The sequence below is a fragment of the Oncorhynchus gorbuscha genome, linkage group LG18 (assembly GCF_021184085.1).
Source record: "Oncorhynchus gorbuscha isolate QuinsamMale2020 ecotype Even-year linkage group LG18, OgorEven_v1.0, whole genome shotgun sequence".
Lineage (NCBI taxonomy): Eukaryota > Metazoa > Chordata > Actinopteri > Salmoniformes > Salmonidae > Oncorhynchus > Oncorhynchus gorbuscha.
Genome location: NC_060190.1, coordinates 20,144,546 through 20,162,552, shown reverse-complemented (window position 1 = coordinate 20,162,552; position 18,007 = coordinate 20,144,546). Strand labels below are relative to the sequence as shown.

Sequence of the window (18,007 nt, the reverse complement as noted above, 5' to 3'; positions counted from 1 at the left end):
AAGCACCCGCACAACATGATGCTGCCACCCCCACGCTTCACGGTTGGGATGGTGTTCTTTGACTTGCAAGCCTCCCCCTTTTTCCTCCAAACATAACGATGGTCATTATGGCCAAACAGTTATAGTTTTGTTTCATCATACCAGAGGACATTTCTCTAAAAAGTATGATCTTTGTCCCCATGTGCAGTTGCAAATCGTAGTCTGGCTTTTTTAATGGAGATTTTGGAGCAGTGGCTTCTTCCTTGCTGAGCGGCCTTTCAGGTTGTGTCGATATAGGACTCGTTTAACTGTGGATATAGATACTTTTGTACCTCTTTCATCCAGCATCTTCACAAGGTCATTTGCTGTTGTTCTGGGATTCATTTTCGCTTTTCGCACCAAACTACGTTCATCTCTAGGAGACAGAACGCGACTCCATCCTGAGCGGTATGACGGCCGTGTGGTCCCATGGTGGTTATACTTGCGTACAATTGTTTGTACAGATGAATGTGGTACCTTCAGGCGTTTGGAAATTGCTCCCAAGGATGAACCAGACTTGTGGATGTCTATAATTTTTTGTCTGAGGTCTTGGCTGATTTCTTTTGATTTTTCCATCATGTCAAGCAAAGAGGCTCTGAGTTTGAAGGTAGGCCTTGAAATACATCCACACGTACACCTCCAATTCATTCAAATGATGTAAATTAACCTATCAGAAGCTTCTAAAGCCATGACATAATTTTCTGGAATTTTCCAAGCTGTTTATAGGCACAGTCAACTTAGTGTATGTAAACTTCTGACCCACTGGAATTGTGATACAGTGAATTATAAGTGAAATAATCTGTAAACAATTGTTGGAAAAAGTACTTGTGTCATGTACAAAGTAGATGTCCTAACCGACTTGCCAAAAGTATAGTTTGTTAACAAGAAATGTGTGGAGTGGTTGAAAAACGAGATTTAATGACTTCAACCTAAGTGTATGTAAACTTCTGACTTCAACTGTACGTTCTCCAGAAATCCTGGTTGGATGATTTCCGGAACGTTTCTCAAATTTAGCCTAATCACTGCTAAGGAATGGAGGAAGAAATAGGCTAATTCACTAATGTACATGGTGTCAAGCTTATTAAAACATGTTGAAATGCAAACCTAAATGACCCTGAAACCACTCATTGACCCTGACTCAATCTTTTCCCATGGAAATAATGTGGCCAGAAGTAAGTATTATCATGAACATTGAGGACTTGCATTTTGCCTTGAAAATACATGACATTCGCATGTTACCGTATGTAGTGTTTACTAGGCTATTGGCTTGCCATTATTTCAGGCTCTCGTTGCACTTGCATTTCATTCAAGTTTCTTTCAAACATTTTAATTTCCATGTCCCCTCTCGTACATTTATTTGGTTTGTCTTTTGTCCTACTATATTTGTCCTACTATATTTAAATTATTACTTTTTCCAGCCTGCTTAAATTGAAATGAATATTGCCCCAAAAATATAGCATACTAGTACAATCCCAAATTTACATCTATAAATATAGCACATTAAAAAAAATGGAATTGTTGCATAGTTTCCCTTTAATTGATTGGTCTACTTTAGCCTAAATCATTTTTATCAGCATTGTTTCTGCTTGTTGATATGCCTAATTGACACTAGGCACAAACGTCAGTTCCTCTAGTTTCGATTTACATTTGGTTTATTAGTCTAAATGTGAATGCACTTTAAATAAAATGTTACCATGGCATTGGATTTAGGTTAAAGGTTGGGTGGGGAAAAAATGCCCATACGTTGACCTTTTGCAAATCCAATCAGTTTCACATTGATTCATCATGGCATAGATTTATATTGGTTTAAATTATGTGGAAACAACGTTGATTCAACCAGTTCTGACAATGAGTCGATTTCGCCATGCATGTAAAAACATCAGCTGTGCTTCTTGGTGGTCTTGATTTATTAGGCCTAGGGTCTACATGATTCTATTATAGATTTGTTGTATTAACAAGCATTATCAATGTGCTCAATATATCTAAATGTATGCATGTTATTTTCGACCACATTGCCATATGCCAAAACCTTTAATATAGCAGTATTATAAACACCACTCTGACGTTTGGGTTTGATACTAGCTTCGTGAATTGTAGCCTATAGTTAAGTTATTTTCAAATACATTGTGATAATTTAAGACACTTCTCAAATTGTTATCTCTCAATTTTCAGCAAATACCATTTTAAATCCATGGATGCATAAAAAGGGGACAATTTATTCAGCATCCTGTCCTCGAAACGCTTCAGGGAGGCTACGCATGGTGCAAACCATACATTTTATTTTACCGCGTTTTAGGATACGATCATTTTTCAAGGGTGTGAACTGTGAACACAACATTGCTGCCATTACATTCACTTCCTGACTCATTTTCCGTTCATATAAAATTGGCGGCACGCCGAGTTGTGACGTATAGCCTGGGCTATATGCTCCGTACTGTGCAGAAGATTTTGACATATGAATGTGGGTGTAAATTACAAAAGTAAATTAAGAATATCGTCGCACATTCCGTTTTTAAAGACACGGTAAGAACGCACTGTATGCCTGCTCAGATCTTCAATGCAACAGTTGTTTATTTAGGCTCTGAAAACAAAAGCAAACATCTAATTTCAGTATGACTTTTTGACTTAACAATATAAATACAGAACTCCCTTGGATTTTGTCTTCACATTTTTTGAAATTTTATAATCATGATGTTTTCATCTATTGGAATCATAATGAATTGCGCTGTTCTTCAGCAGTGGGGATTCCCCAACAATGTAGCGCTGCAAAGAGTGCATAATTCCGTCGCGTCTTTTTGTCTTTCTCAATATAACGTCAATTGATAGCCTACTCGTACTGTTAATGTAATACAACATAATCCATGTTTATCTTAATTGTCCATTGTCTCATTAAGGATTGGCCGCGCACCCTTAGGATGGGCTGCGAGGGGGTAGAATCGCTGGTTTCGCCAGCACTAAGGCACTAGGCTAGGGGGATTTCTGAAAGGGAGATTCTGATGAGACAATGCACCGACCACCCACGGTCATTATTGGGTGCTTATTGAGTATCATAGGAATATTTGCTTGATTTAATACTAAACATGTTCGATACCTGCACCAGAGTTGGCTAGATGGAAACGAATGCCTTTCTGAACATCCTGACAAGCATGGCTGTAGCCAGAGTTTTAGTGAGGTCTAGAACCCCCCCCCCCTTCTAATTTCAATAAATGTTCAACCAGGTGAAGCTCATTTACTGCATTTCTATACTATTTCAAAACACAAAAATGCTAACATAGCCACTACACCTTAACTCACATCAACTCAGCATCGGAATTGAAAACTATACATTTATATGTACAGAAGGATCTGTTGGCAATAAAAGTATTTTATTAACAAAAGGTCAACAAATATGTTTGCTTTACAGATTTGCTGCAGTTTTACAGCCAATTTCCTGCAAGTCTACACTTTCTGGCATGACTTATGCCATGCTTATATCACGAGTTAGAGTGACTTACAGAATTAATGAGGGCCCCTTGGAGGTCAGGACCACTGGCTACATGCTTTGCGTTCCGGGTCGGTAATTCAGCCATGAAAGTTTAGCTGGCTAGACTAACTAATTTACCAATCTATGTTTAACTCTCATGTTCTAATTGAGTGACTGTCAGTCAGTGACAATTCATTTATTTGTATGAAAAATAATGACAGTGGTCCAGGCCTCTGTGTCCTCATATGTAGCTACGAACCTGGTTATAAATCCACGTGAATAGGGGATTTGACTTATAAACCCCTCCCCCTATTTACTAAACACTTTCATGCACAAATGTTTGGCCTACATCTCATTATGGAGTGCTTTCAGTGGGCTTTTCTGAATGTCAAAGTTATGCAGGTATTCAGTCAATTGCAGGACTCCTGGAATAGGACATTTTAATGTTAACAGAATCTTTGTAGATGTACATTTGCATAGGTCTACAAACTGTCCAACATCTACCACACACCTGTCAGTCGACAGGCTGCCGTGGCAACAAAGGAGAGTGACCCGAGTGGATCCGGAGGAATCTCCAGGCAGAATTCGGGAGTGAGGGGACAATGGGAATCGGACTTGACTGCGGTGCAGCACAGTTTGAAGTTTATGAAGAACCTGGAAGAGCACTATGTTTGTCCCACCTGTAAAGGAGTTGTTCTCAACCCACACCAAACCAGCTGCGGACACATCTCCTGCTACCGCTGCATCCAAGGGCTCCTGTAAGAACAGTAGTGATTTTAAAAAAAACAGCCATTTACTGCATGTTATGTGTTCATATACACAGTGAGATTTTTGGGGCGTGGTATGACTTTGGGTCAATTCCATTTAAATTCCAGCCGACCTAGGAGTTGAATCGAAATTCTATTTGTTATTTGAAAATGGTCCTTTCTCCTCTGAAGATGGTATTATTGTTTTTTAAGTTAATTTCCTAGAGCTGACTGAAATCGAACTAGAATCAGCCCTATGACGAATTACCAGCCCTCAATTGTGCAAATCTAACTGGTCTGGTGTCAGACCAGCACAGTTTAAAGTGGAAGTTCAGCATTTTACAATTTGAGGTGGTCTCGTGTGGCTCAGTTGGTAGAGCATAGCACTTCCAACGCGAGGGTTGTGTATTCAATTCCCAGAGGGAACCAGTATGCAGTCGCTCTGGATAACAGTGTCTGCTAAATGACTTAAATGTAAGGGAAGTGGTTCCTCACCCTGAAATTAGTCCATGGGCCAGGATAAATGAATCCATGGTTTGGTTCTTCTTTAAACAGCTACTGGAAACTTCAGCTAACTTTAGTCACCACAAGATTGGAAATGGAAACAAAGTGTTTATTTTTATTGCCACATCAACATAAAACCAAATATGGAGTTGATTTGTAGTTTATTTCAGGTGATTCAGCTTTTAAATATCTATATATTTTAAATGCTCAAGTTAGCTGAGGTTTGCAGTGGCCGTTTGATCTGCACTCGGAGCAGAGGTATAGAAGAAGCAGTCCATGTCCAGGCAGTCGCACATGTCCTTGCCCAGGAAAGCAGGCAGCTTTGGTACACTTTGCTCTTCGCCCCCATAGTTGGGTTGATTTGATTAGGATCTATTTTTAGCTCACCATGGGCTAGTCTTCCAAGAGTCCTTAAAGCTACAATATGTAACTTTTTGCGCAATCTGACCAAATGTACATAGAAATGAGAGATATAGATCTGTCATCCTCAATCTGTCATCCTCATTGAAAGAAAGTCTAATTAGCGGTAGAACTTTTATAAGTTTCGTTTCTGCATCTTTTACTTTCGGTTTTGTAGTCCAGCAAACAGCTGAATATACAATATTTTGGGGGGTATTAAAAATATTATTCACAGCGTTTTACATAGTACAATGATTCTCTACACTATACATTACTTATTTTGTCAAACTGAAATTAGGCGAACTATTAGAGAAATTAGGCGAACTATTAGAACCAGGAAACGTAAAACATACAGGAATGTGGAAAAACTACAGAAGCAAAGTTAAAAACAAACAGATCCACATTCCTATTACGAGTTACACCTGCCAAGAGGCATGTACACATATTCATTTAAATGCAACTTTACATATTGCAAAAATCTCTTACCCATTCTAATTGTTCAAGAGGCTTTGTGAGTTAATGAAGTACAATTCTGAATGTACTCTTTTAGCCCATTGAGCTAAAGGGCTGTTAGTTGATACTGTAGGTAGCATATGTCAGCAATCATATTGAAATGTGATGCTCTCTTTTGTGCAGGGAAAACTCCCCAGCCACCACCGCAGCCTGTCCTTTAGACAGAGGTTTGATCAAATCTGATGAGGTGAGATTAAGAAACCATCGGTTCATTTGTGAAGTAAAAAGCTAAATATATGAAGAAATACTTTAGGCGTACTTTATTCAGAATGACTTTTGCAGAGTACAGTTTTACTGCTAACACAACTGATGTCTACAATGTATTTTCATTGATACACAAAATATTTTGGGGTTTTACTTGTCATGAAACTTTAAGACACCAAACCTACTTCAATTGTAAGACAAAAACGACTGTATTAAAATTCCCGAGAAATGAAACATGAATCATGAGCTTCTTGAAATGTAAAACAATGCTACACAATTAGTTACCATTTCCTGCAGGTTTTCCAAGACAATTGCTGCAAAAGGGAGATATCAAACTTAGAAGTCTACTGCACAAACTCCCCCAACTGCTCCCACAGAATGACATTATGTCGGTTGCAGGTACATCCCACAAGACACCACAAGTATCCAATGTTACCCATTGCTGTAGTAAATACAAGAGAAACGACAGCTAATACAGGACTGTAAAAGTAATTAACAAATGCTCAGACAGCAACGTGATCAAACATTTGATACATGACAGGCTCTCCCCTTCCCTCTCTCTTTCTCAGGAGCATCTACAGGCATGTCAGTTTGAGTCATTGCAGTGTTCCAATACAGACTGCAGTGAGTTCTTGCAACGCAAGGATTTGCAGGAGCACCTCAGAATCAGCTGCTTCTATCGTATGGAGCGCTGTCATTACTGCACGCATTCTTACACATGCTGCCAACTCAAGGTGAATGCCAGAGAAATTGACTGTTTTATAACATAGTCTGTTTTAATTTGATCTTCAATTTGTTTACTCTTGCAAAGGTCAGGGTTGAAGTTTTATGATATGAGGACTTTCGATTTGCCATTGTACCCTGCGGTTTATTTGGGATCTTCTAAAATGGTTGAACTGTCCTCAGGCTCAACATAGTATTTTTACTCTGTTACGAAAAACACAACTAGCCTACTGATTTTGCTGCACCCGCTTTGTCTAGGGGTCTTAGGCCTAGTTAGGTGGTGTGTAACCTGATTTAAGATGTGCGTATACGGTATGTGAGAAATCACTGTATTCACCTAGGTGTTGAATGTATGTACCCGGGACACCGCAACATTAACTTAGGTCTAAGGCCAGCTCCGACTTGACCTCTTGGTCAGCCAGTCCAAGCAATTATTATTTGTTCAGATGGTGACAAAATAAATATGTACAACCAAACCACAAACAAACAAAAGGGTGGCCGAGTGGCTTCTGGCCACCTCTCTTTCTCTCTGAGTGACAATCACTTTAATTGGCTGCACCTGATGTGTTTTTCAAGGCTTAGCTCACCATCTAGACCCGGTTGCTGCCACCTGGGAATGGAGTGTGGAAGTGTATCCTGGAAATGTGTTTCCTAACTCTGTGCTAACTCTATGCTACCCCCCATATCACAAGTCATATTAAGGAAGTGGATTGTCCTTCAACTGTGTTTCCCCCTCTAACCCTTGTACTACATTTAGCCAAAGATGATTTTTTACAGTCTGGGAATTACATACAGTAATGCTCCCAACAAGTGGCGCAATTGGCTTGAATAGATGTTTGAATTCCTCACCCTTACTGCAGTCTCTTTAACAGTTCACACAACTACAATAAGTGCCTTTGAAAACACTTGAATGAAGCTCTTTTCAGTCTATTATGATATGATACTGTAATTCTTAAAGAAGGAAAATCCTCCTTAATAATCACTTATTATTTCTGTTCGGACACCACCAGGAACATGAGAGGTATACATGCCCAGAGGTTGAAATCAAGTGCCCCAACAAATGCTCCTAGATGATTAAAAGATGCATGGTAAATATTCAGATATTACCAAAATATTTGTTTTATTTTCTAAATGTATTGTTTGAAGATACTCATTTATTATTTGAAGAAAGATTTTCTATATTCCTTGACATTTTGCAACAACCACATACACTGATTTCACAAAACATTAAGAACACCTGCTCTTTCCATGACAGACTGACCAGGTGAATCCAGGTGAAAGCTATAATCCCTTATTGATGTCACTTGTTAAATCCACTTCAATCAGTGTAGATGAAAGAGAGGAGACAGGTTAAAGAAGGATTTTTAAGACATGGATTGTGTATGTGTGCCATTCAGATGGTGATTGGGCAAGACAAAATATTTAAGTGCCTTTGAACGGGGTATGGTAGTGGGTGCCAGGCACACCGGTTCGAGTGCGTCAAGAACTGCAATGCTGCTGGGGTTTTCACGCTCAACAGTTTGTGTGTATCAAGAATGGTCCACCACCCAAAGGACATCCAGCCAACCTGACACAACTGTGGGAAGCATTGGAGTCAGCATAGGCCAGCATCCCTGTGGAACACGTTCAACACCATGTGGAGCCCCAACGAATTGAGTGCAAAAGTTGCACCCTGCAACTCAACATTAGAAAGGTGATCCTAATATTTTGTACACTCAGTGTATAATAATACACTGTATAGGAGTTTGTCAAACTGTATGAGTGTGATAGAACTAATTGGGTTCCTGTTTCTACCTCTCACCCAATCTCCCTTCTCTCTCATGTATCCTTCTCCGTCTGACTTCTCTTCTCCCCTCTCCTTTTCACCTTTTTATACCCTCCCCTCACTTTCCCTCTCTGACTAAAAACTTCTTTGCTTGTAATGTACTCTCCCTCTATCACACAGCTTGAAGACCATGCTGACCAGTGTCCTGAGGTGCAGACGGACTGTGTTTATAAGAAATATGGCTGCTCTGTCCGGGTTGGCGGACATATTCTCTGTGCTTTGGAATCCAATTCTACGCCCAAGGAAATCTAGTTTTAGTCAGACAATCTCAAAGTCGCAATGATTGCAGTATCTCAATGAGTCAAAGTCCTTATGCGACCCTCTTGGGTGGTGTCATGTTTGTCATTTATTATCTTGTCTTGTCCCTGTGCTTCCCATGCTATTCGTCTCCCTCTGCTGGTCTTATTTGGTTCTTTCCCTCCTTCTAGCCCTCTCTCTCCCCCTCCCTCTCTCACTCTCTCGCTCTCTCTTCTCTCTATCGTTCCGTTCCTGCTCCCAGCTGTTCCTATTCCCCTAATCATCATTTAGTCTTCCCACACCTGTTCCCGATCCTTTCCCCTGATTAGAGTCCCTATTTATTCCTTTGTGTTCCGTTCCTGTCCCGTCGGTTCCTTGTATTGTATTCACCATGCTGTGATTGCGTTTCGCCCTGTCCTGTCGTGTTTTTGCCGTGATTGTGTATCACCCTGTCCTGTCGTGTTTTGTGCCTTCATCAGATGCTGCGTGTGAGCAGGTGTCTCAGTCGACTACGGCCTGCGCCTACCCGAAGCGACCTGCAGTCTGTGGCCGCTTCTCCAGTTGTTTCCCCTCTACAAGTCTAGAGGATTTCTGTTATTCCGTTTTGGACTTTAATAAACTCTGTTTCTGTTAAGTCGCTTTTGGGTCCTCTTTCACCGGCATGACAGAAGGAACCGACCAAGGAATGGACCCAGCGACTTCAGACGCTGTTTACACTGCCGTCAAGATCCAAGGAGCCATGCTCGGCAGACACGAGCAGGAATTGTCTGCTGCTCGCCATGCCGTGGAGAACCTGGCCGCTCAGGTTTCCGACCTCTCTGGACAGTTCCAGAGTCTACGTCTCGTGCCACCTGTTACTTCCTGGCCTGCCGAGCCTCCAGAACCTAGGGTTAATAACCCACCTTGCTACTCCGGGCAGCCCACTGAGTGCCGCTCCTTTCTCACGCAGTGTGAGATTGTGTTCTCTCTCCAACCCAACACATACTCTAGAGAGAGAGCTCGGGTTGCTTACGTCATTTCACTCCTTACTGGCCGGGCTCGAGAATGGGGCACAGCTATCTGGGAGGCAAGGGCTGATTGCTCTAACAAGTTCCAGAACTTTAAAGAGGAGATGATTCGGGTTTTTGACCGTTCAGTTTTTGGTAGGGAGGCTTCTAGGGCCCTGGCTTCCTTATGCCAAGGTGAACGGTCCATAACGGATTATTCTATTGAGTTTCGCACTCTTGCTGCCTCTAGTGAGTGGAACGAGCCGGCGCTGCTCGCTCGTTTTCTGGAGGGACTCCACGCAGTGGTTAAGGATGAGATTCTCTCCCGGGAGGTTCCTTCAGATGTGGACTCTTTGATTGCTCTCGCCATCCGCATAGAACGACGGGTAGATCTTCGTCACCGGGCTCGTGGAAGAGAGCTCGCATCAACGGTGTTTCCCTGCTCCGCATCGCAACCATCTCCCTCCTCTGGCTTTGAGACTGAGCCCATGCAGCTGGGAGGGATTCGCATCTCGACTAAGGAGAGGGAACGGAGGATCACCAACCGCCTGTGCCTCTATTGCGGAGTTGCTGGACATTTTGTTAATTCATGTCCAGTAAGAGTCCAGAGCCCATCAGTAAGCGGAGGGCTACTGGTGAGCGCTACTACTCAGTCCTCTTCATCTAGATCTTGTACTACTATGTCGGTCCATCTACGCTGGACCGGTTCGGGTGCTACATGCAGTGCCTTGATTGACTCTGGGGCTGAGGGTTGTTTCATGGACGAAGCATGGGTTCGGAAACATAACATTCCTTTCAGACCGTTAGACAAGCCTACGCCCATGTTTGCCTTAGATGGTAGTCATCTTCCCAGTATCAAATTTGAGACACTACCTTTAACTCTCACAGTATCTGGTAACCACAGTGAGACTATTTCTTTTTTGATTTTCCGTTCACCGTTTACACCTGTTGTTTTGGGTCATCCCTGGCTAGTATGTCATAATCCTTCTATTAATTGGTCTAGTAATTCTATCCTATCCTGGAACGTTTCTTGTCATGTGAAGTGTTTAATGTCTGCCATCCCTCCCGTTTCTTCTCTCCCTACTTCTCAGGAGGAACCTGGCGATTTGACAGGAGTGCCGGAGGAATATCATGATCTGCGCACGGTCTTCAGTCGGTCCCGAGCCAACTCCCTTCCTCCTCACCGGTCGTATGATTGTAGTATTGATCTCCTTCCAGGGACCACGCCTCCTCGAGGTAGACTATACTCTCTGTCGGCTCCCGAACGTAAGGCTCTCGAGGATTATTTGTCTGTGTCTCTTGACGCCGGTACCATAGTGCCTTCTTCTTCTCCGGCCGGGCGGGGTTCTTTTTGTTAAGAAGAAGGACGGTACTCTGCGCCCCTGCGTGGATTATCGAGGGCTGAATGACATAACGGTTAAGAATCGTTATCCGCTTCCCCTTATGTCATCAGCCTTCGAGATTCTGCAGGGAGCCAGGTGCTTTACTAAGTTGGACCTTCGTAACGCTTACCATCTCGTGCGCATCAGAGAGGGGGACGAGTGGAAAACGGCGTTTAACACTCCGTTAGGGCATTTTGAGTACCGGGTTCTGCCGTTCGGTCTCGCCAATGCGCCAGCTGTTTTTCAGGCATTAGTTAATGATGTTCTGAGAGACATGCTGAACATTTTTGTTTTTGTCTATCTTGACGATATCCTGATTTTTTTCTCCGTCACTCGAGATTCATGTTCAGCACGTTCGACGTGTTCTACAGCGCCTTTTAGAGAATTGTCTCTACGTAAAGGCTGAGAAGTGCTCTTTTCATGTCTCCTCCGTTACTTTTCTCGGTTCCGTTATTTCCGCTGAAGGCATTCAGATGGATTCCGCTAAGGTCCAAGCTGTCAGTGATTGGCCCGTTCCAAGGTCACGTGTCGAGTTGCAGCGCTTTTTAGGTTTCGCTAATTTCTATCGGCGTTTCATTCGTAATTTCGGTCAAGTTGCTGCCCCTCTCACAGCTCTTACTTCTGTCAAGACGTGTTTTAAGTGGTCCGGTTCCGCCCAGGGAGCTTTTGATCTTCTAAAAGAACGTTTTACGTCCGCTCCTATCCTCGTTACTCCTGACGTCACTAGACAATTCATTGTCGAGGTTGACGCTTCAGAGGTAGGCGTGGGAGCCATTCTATCCCAGCGCTTCCAGTCTGACGATAAGGTTCATCCGTGCGCTTATTTTTCTCATCGCCTGTCGCCATCTGAGCGCAACTATGATGTGGGTAACCGTGAACTGCTCGCCATCCGCTTAGCCCTAGGCGAATGGCGACAGTGGTTGGAGGGGGCGACCGTTCCTTTTGTCGTTTGGACAGACCATAAGAACCTTGAGTACATCCGTTCTGCCAAACGACTTAATGCCCGTCAAGCTCGTTGGGCGTTGTTTTTCGCTCGTTTCGAGTTTGTGATTTCTTACCGTCCGGGTAGCAAGAACACCAAGCCTGATGCCTTATCCCGTCTGTTTAGTTCTTCTGTGGCTTCTACTGATCCCGAGGGGATTCTTCCTTATGGGCGTGTTGTCGGGTTGACAGTCTGGGGAATTGAAAGACAGGTTAAGCAAGCACTCACGCACACTGCGTCGCCGCGCGCTTGTCCTAGTAACCTCCTTTTCGTTCCTGTTTCCACTCGTCTGGCTGTTCTTCAGTGGGCTCACTCTGCCAAGTTAGCTGGTCATCCCGGTGTTCGAGGCACTCTTGCGTCTATTCGCCAGCGCTTTTGGTGGCCGACTCAGGAGCGTGACACGCGCCGTTTCGTGGCTGCGTGTTCAGACTGCGCGCAGAAGAAGTCTGGTAATTTTTTTCTGCTTCTGCTCCTGGTCTTGCTGGGTCTCAGTCTGTTCCCTGCCATCGCATCTCTCCTGTTCTTGTCCCTGCCCTTGCTGTGTCTCAGTCTGTCCCTAGTTCTCATTTTTTTTTAGAGTAGTACCCTAGTTTCCCTTTTTATCGTTTTTCGTTACGGTCCTGAGGAGAGGAGTTGGGTTCTTTCTCGGGACGTGCTGGACCGTTTGATCTATGATTTCCTCCGTTGCCGCCAGTGTTCCTCCTCGAGAGCGCCAGGAGGCGCTCGGTGAGTGGGGGTACTGTCATGTTTGTCATTTATTATCTTGTCTTGTCCCTGTGCTTCCCATGCTATTCGTTTCCCTCTGCTGGTCTTATTTGGTTCTTTCCCTCCTTCTAGCCCTCTCTCTCCCCCTCCCTCTCTCACTCTCTCGCTCTCTCTTCTCTCTATCGTTCCGTTCCTGCTCCCAGCTGTTCCTATTCCCCTAATCATCATTTAGTCTTCCCACACCTGTTCCCGATCCTTTCCCTGATTAGAGTCCCTATTTATTCCTTTGTGTTCCGTTCCTGTCCCGTCGGTTCCTTGTATTGTATTCACCATGCTGTGATTGCGTTTCGCCCTGTCCTGTCGTGTTTTTGCCGTGATTGTGTATCACCCTGTCCTGTCGTGTTTTGTGCCTTCATCAGATGCTGCGTGTGAGCAGGTGTCTCAGTCGACTACGGCCTGCGCCTACCCGAAGCGACCTGCAGTCTGTGGCCGCTTCTCCAGTTGTTTCCCCTCTACAAGTCTAGAGGATTTCTGTTATTCCGTTTTGGACTTTAATAAACTCTGTTTCTGTTAAGTCGCTTTTGGGTCCTCTTTCACCGGCATGACAGGTGGGTAGTGGCTGACACAGATGCCATGTGGTGATAAAACAATGGCCTTGTAACAATTTAATACAATAAGAACTGTCTATACGGTCTCAAGAATGTCTGTATGAAAGCGTCAGAATGAACAAAAATATAAACGCAACATCAACAATTTGAAGGATTTTACTGAGTTTACAATTCATATAAGAAAATCAATCAATTGAAATAAATGAATTAGGCCCTAATCTAAGGATTTCACATGACTGGTCAGGGGAGCAGACATGGGTGGGCATGGAAGGTCATAGGCCCACCCACTTGGGAGCCAGGCCCAGCCAATCAGATTGAGTTTATCCCCACAAAAGGGTTTTATTACAGACAGAAATATTCCTCAGTTCCATCAGCTGTCCGGGTGGCTGGTCTCAGACGATCCCGCACGTAAAGAAGCCGGATGTGGAGGTCCTGTACTGGCATGGTTACACGTGGTCTGAGGTTGGGAGGCCGATTGGACGTACTGCCAAATTCTCTAAAACAATGTTGGAGGTGGCTTATGGTAGAGAACTTAACATTAAATTATCTGGCAATAGTTCTGTTGGACATTCCTGCAGTCAGCATACCAATTGCACACTCCCTCAACTTGAGACACCTGTGGCATTGTGTTATGTGACAAAACTGCACATTTTAGAGTGGCATTTTTTTTGTCGCCAGCACAAGGTGCACCTGTGTAATGATCCTGCTGTTTAATCAATTTCTTGATATGCCACACCTGAATGGAGTTCGATAGATTATTTTGGCAAAGGAGAAATGCTCACTAACAGGGATGTAAAGACATTTTTCACAACATTTGAGAGAAATAAGCTTTTTGTGCTTATGGAACATTTCTGGGATCTTTTATTTCAGCTCATGAAACATGAGACCAACACTGTACATGTTGCGTTTATACTTTTGTTCAGTAATAGTAATGTGTGTTTATATGAACTAGTCCTATACATTACAACCAAAAGATACAGATATTAATTTGTCTTGGTTCAACAACAAACAACCCATCGGGTAATGTCAAAACATTATGTATGATGAGTGTTATAATTTGTATGTCATTGTTTAGCATGTCATTCTTAAACATGTCTAGCCATGATAGGCAGTTCTATTGCCATACAACTAATAGTTATTTCTCTCTGTGTGGACAGGAGAGGAGAGCCCAAGTTAAAGTTCACAAAGAAACCGCTCTCAATCACCACATCCTCCTGGTTCTGGGGAGCAACACCAAGCTGGAGACACAGGTAGGACCAATTACTACCCATAACTTTTCTGTTTATGGACCAGGGTACATTCAGAATGAAGAAAGCGTAGCAAATGTTTAGTTGGTGCTGTTTTGAACGAGCAAGTTAAACAGTCATCATAAGGACAATGCATGGTCACAAAACATTCAAAAGGGCCAAATCCTAACTTGAGGTTTGCAAACGGAACACACACTTATGTCCTTTCCTTTGGAGACGTGCGCCAAGCATGAGTTTCCTGCACACATCTCAAGTTAGGATTCAGCCCTTTTAGTGGCCAAAGGGCAAGTTGTACCTAGAGCCAGTGCGGTGGCAATGGTTGAACTTTGACCATTCCTCTGACCTGCCAGATGGAAATCCTCCAGCAGGAGGTACTGCTGAGGCACAAGGAGCTCCAAGAGAGGAGCCGCCAAGTCAGCGGTCTGGAGGAGGTGGTCCGCCCGCTGGCCCAGCAGGTCAGCCGAAGTGACAACACCCTGTCTGCAGTACAGGTAAGAAGCAGGATAGGTAAGAAGCAGTACTGTAACATGTGACCAATACAACACCCAGAGGTCTGGTAGATCTAGCGGTAATGCTGCAGAATCCAGCATGTCTATAGTGTAGGTATGAATCTGGCCTACTGCCCTTTGACACAACCTCACTCCATCATTTCCCATCTTCTCTCTGTTCAATAAAATCTAAAAAGACTTTAAAAAGTAAAACACTGCTGTTACTGCATATGAAACCAACGCAGGAATCATTAATACACACAACACTGCACTTAATAGAATCCATTGGTCATAGGAATCGTTAAAACGTTAAGATTCTCATAAGAGGAGAGACTACCTTGATTGTGTTTATTAAGGCATGCAACAGAAAATGTTTTAAAACATTAAACATTCTGTTTGGTGCCTAATGATTATGAACACTACCCAGGTAAATAGCAGTACTGTAAATAAAGTGTTACGGTTTTCTGGACGTCCCTGTACAGGGCTCTCTGGAGGACCAGAGGGACCACATCTCCAGCATCCAGCTCCAGCTCGAGGAGCTGTCCAGTGTGTTTGGCCATGGTGTGGCCCGGGAGGAACTGGGCCAAATCAGAGTGTCCCTGGATGCCCTCAGACAGCAGGTGTCCGTCACGGAGGGGCTCAAAGACCACCTGGGTGAGTGGAGGGGGTCATAAGTGGTCTGAGTGAACTAAAGGTGGATTGGAGATCATTATAATGGTTTACACCGACAGTAAGCCCATGACGTGTGAAACGTGGGTCTTGGGATATGTAACTGCCACTGGGTTATTTGAATTATGGTTAAACTGCCTCTCTCTTTGGCAGCATATTCCACAGAATTCAAGTAACTCAGTAGTTGCCAACCCTGGGTTACTGGAAAGATAAGAAATAAGCTAAAGTCTCCCAAGGCTTGTAACAGATTATGGAAAGACTCAAGACTGTGTTAGGCCAATGATCTTAAGTCTCTAAGGCTTGTAAGTGATTGTGAGCAAATAATGAACATTGTACTGACATTTACAATCACCGGTAGATTAATTGAAGTATAAAAAATTCCATCGCCCATCTTTCCCCCCAGGGGAGTTGAAGGAGACTTGCATGCGCCACTCGCGCCTCCTCAGCATCCACACGGCGCAGCTGGAGTGCAACGAGGAGCACTTCAGAGAGCTCGAGTCCTCCTCGTACGACGGCAAGCTTATCTGGAAGCTCCGCGACTACCGCAAGAAGGAGGCCGGGGCACGAGGCCAGGGACCGTGCCTAAGCAGCGCCCTTCCACATGGGCCGCAGCGGCTACAAAATGGCCGCCAGGGCCTACCTGAACGGCGGCGGGGCAGGCCGGGACACCCACCTGTCTCTCTACGTGGTCCTCATGAGGGGCGACTTCGACCCCCTCCTGCCCTGGCCCTTCAGACAGCCTGTGTCATTGTCAGTGCTGGATCAGAGCAGCACCAACAACCACCTAGCTATGAGTTTCAAACCCGACCCGGAAAACACTAGCTTCCACCGGCCCGGCTCGGCCGCTGCAAACGCCAGCGCCCCCACCAACGTGGCCTCTGGTTTCCAGTGCTTTGCCTCGCATGCCCAGCTGGAGACGCCCAAGAACGCCATCTATGTGAGAGACGATACGCTCTTTGTTAAGGTCAAAGTGGACACGAGCGGTTTGGAGGACTTATAGAGGGGCCTTAAAGAACTGGTTTGAGATCATTTCAAAAACAGTTAGCTAATGTTACAAAGCTCAGTGCAGGCCAAGGCCTCAGATGTACTCCAAATTGAGCAAAGTAAGCTTGCAGAAATAGTGTCAGCAAGTCCATGCTGTTTTCTCCCAGATACTTAAATCATAAAGCAATACAGAAATTGCAGTGAAGTATTTACATTTAGTATTTCTTTAGCCTTGTCTGCAGACTGCTTGTATGTGCTCACTGAGGATTCAAGTGTTAATGCTGCCCAAAGATATTATATTGAATAATATTTTTTTTATTAAAGTCCTACAATCAGAGAGCACGCAATCTATTAATTAATTAATGACAACTCAGGGATTTTAATGGACAGCTGTTAAAAAGTTATTCATGTAATTAGCGTACACTTTATAATACCTTTACTGAATAAGCCAATATACAGTACATGTTGAATGTTTATTTAAATCCTTATGAATTTAGAAATTGAAATGTTAAAAGTTTTAAAAAAGAATGCTTATTCCTGAAAGTTATTATAAAGTGTTACCAATGATGAATGAATTGTGACATGCGTTTTTTTCTTCAATTTTGTGGTACATACATAACAACAATTATGTGCATCACATGTGATATCCAGTCAGTAAATATGTAGACTGTGGTTGTGGGATAACATTACTTTTTTGTTGGGGAACAATCTTTTGCAACATTTTCCTACGTACCCTATCGTATGACTGTACAGTGTTAACGGTAAAGCAACATTATGTGGGCTTTCATGTAAAAATATTATGGGATACCAATGCATAACAAAGGATACTTCAGTTACAGGTATTCATTATACATTTCTATGGGAATGCAGTGTTCTTTTGGGTAAATACTGAAATTCCAAAGACTGGGATTCAATCCGAGGCACGTTATAGAGCAGCGCACTAAGCGAAAGAAAATGAATGTGATCTATGCAAAATAAATAGCCTTTTAAATGGTGCATTGCCGGCTGTCTAGTGTGCTGCTCCATTATGGAATCTCAGCCTTAAAAATAAGGGAAGAGTAACAACACACATTAATGGACCACAACAACCCTATTTATGAATCCATGGTGCTAGTTTATTCGAAAAGATGACACGTTTCGACCGTAGTCTTGTCAAAATGACACTTTCTTTTTGCAGCCATGTCATTCTGTCTGACTGCAGAAAAACATAAATGAATCCATGGTTTGGTTCTTCTTTAAACAGCTACTGGAAACTTCAGCTAACTTTAGTCACCACAAGATTGGAAATGGAAACAAAGTGTTTATTTTTATTGCCACATCAACA

At 43.3% G+C, this 18,007-nt stretch overlaps 3 pseudogenes; 2 read left to right on the top strand and 1 right to left on the bottom strand.

The window, feature by feature from the left end:
* The first annotated feature begins 2,558 nt into the window (after positions 1-2,558).
* Positions 2,559-8,020, top strand: LOC124002873 (annotated as a pseudogene).
* Positions 3,293-18,007, bottom strand: part of LOC124002868 — a 25,613-nt pseudogene continuing 10,898 nt past the window's right edge.
* LOC124002872 lies at positions 8,072-17,264 on the top strand (annotated as a pseudogene).